Here is a 1,759-nt window from a genome sequence, read left to right as displayed (position 1 = left end):
AGCGAATTTTAAAATATTTTGAAGACTACTAACTATAGCAATAGTAAAAATGCAATGACACAAATGGATTATGGAATTCAAATACAGGCAAAAGTAAAACGTACGATAAAATAGCACAAAGGGTGGGTGTAGATTAGTGAAACTACAGCTTTGTAAGATTCTTGCAGTGTGGATGAAGTGACTAAAAAATAACAAAGGTCAATGGCAAATATTAACGATGATAAAACAATGTCAAGAGTGCCCATTAAGCCGGCGCCGCGGCTCACTAGGCTAATCCTCCGCCTTGCGGCGCCAGCACACCAGGTTCTAGTCCCGGTCAGGGCGCCGGATTCTGTCCTGGTTGCCCCTCTTCCAGGCCAGCTGTCTGCTGTGGCCAGGAGTGCAGTGGAGGATGGCCCAAGTGCTTGGGCCCTGCACCCCATGGGAGACCAGGAGAAGCACCTGGCTCCTGCCATCGGATCAGCGTGGTGCGCCGGCCGCGGTGGCCATTGGAGGGTGAACCAACGGCAAAAGGAAGATCTTTCTCTCTGTCTCTCTCTCTCACTGTCCACTCTGCCTGTCAAAAAAATAAATTAAAAAAAAAAAAAAGAGTGCCCATTAGCCCAAGATGCCAAAAGGAAGGAACACCAATGGGAAGAAGGCAGCCCTGGCTCCTGCTGTCATGAAGATGCAGGAGACTAGGGAATTGGTAAATTCTCTGTTTGAGAAAAACCTAAGTGGAACAGTTTTAAACATCAAGGTTTGGCTTTGGACAGGATATACAGCATAAAAGCATCCTTACCTGTTCTGCCAAATGGCCCTGCTACATCTAGCTGCAGTAGCAAAGGACCATCCTGTATATGCAGATGAAAAGTGCCTCCTGCCATTAACAGCTCACCCAGGCCCTGGACTGCCAGATAACTACGGAACTCCTGAAGCAGGCCCACAAATACAGACCAGAGAGACGCAGAGGCTGTTGGTCCAGACTGAGAAAGAAAACTGCTGGCAAAGGGGACAACCCCGGGAAGAGACCACCATTCTCTCACGAGGAATCCCACCGTCACCACTGTGGTGGAGAATAAGAGGGCTCAGCTAGTGGTAACTGCACATGACATGGATCCTAGCGAACTGGCTGTCTTCGTACCTGCCTGCTGTCATAATATGGGTGTCCCTTTATGCATCATCAAGAGAAAGGCCTGGTTGAGGCACCTGGTCCACAGGAAGAGCTGTAACACAGTCAGTTTCACATGGGTGAATTGAGAAGAAAAAGGGGCTCTGGTTAAGCTGATGGAAGCCATCAAAATCAACTGCACAGACAGATATGATGAGATCCACCATCACTGGGCAGCAACATTTTGGGTCTAAAATATATGGTTTGTACTTGGCAAACTGGAAAAGGTTAAGGCTAGTGAACTCACCATAAAGCTGAGATAAAGGTGCATGGTTGTGCTTCCTGTACATAATAACAAAGATTTTCCTCCAAAAAAAGAGAAGAGTGATCATTGAATAAAATACAGAGGTGCATAGCTAAAAAGTAAAAGTAAAATGACAAGATAAACTCTGCATAATTCAAAAGAAGGCAGAGAAATTTGAATGGAAGAACAAAGAACAGAAAGGACAATTAGAGAACAAATAAGCAAGATGGACCATGTAACAAGCTAGATCTGTAATAGAGTGTAAAAGGAAAGAATATTCCATTGTCAGTTTGAATATCAAAACAAGAGCCAACTAGGTGATATTACGAGACACACTTTAGATATAAGGGCACTGATCAGTGAAA

The 1,759-nt window shown here is 45.0% G+C and overlaps 1 pseudogene; it reads left to right on the top strand.

Moving 5' to 3' along the window:
- The first annotated feature begins 607 nt into the window (after positions 1 to 607).
- LOC100347919 (large ribosomal subunit protein eL8-like) lies at positions 608 to 1,344 on the top strand (annotated as a pseudogene).
- Positions 1,345 to 1,759: the final 415 nt, after the last annotated feature.

This window comes from Oryctolagus cuniculus, chromosome 13 (assembly GCF_964237555.1).
Source record: "Oryctolagus cuniculus chromosome 13, mOryCun1.1, whole genome shotgun sequence".
NCBI classification, from domain to species: domain Eukaryota; kingdom Metazoa; phylum Chordata; class Mammalia; order Lagomorpha; family Leporidae; genus Oryctolagus; species Oryctolagus cuniculus.
This window is presented reverse-complemented; position numbering and strand designations above follow the sequence as displayed.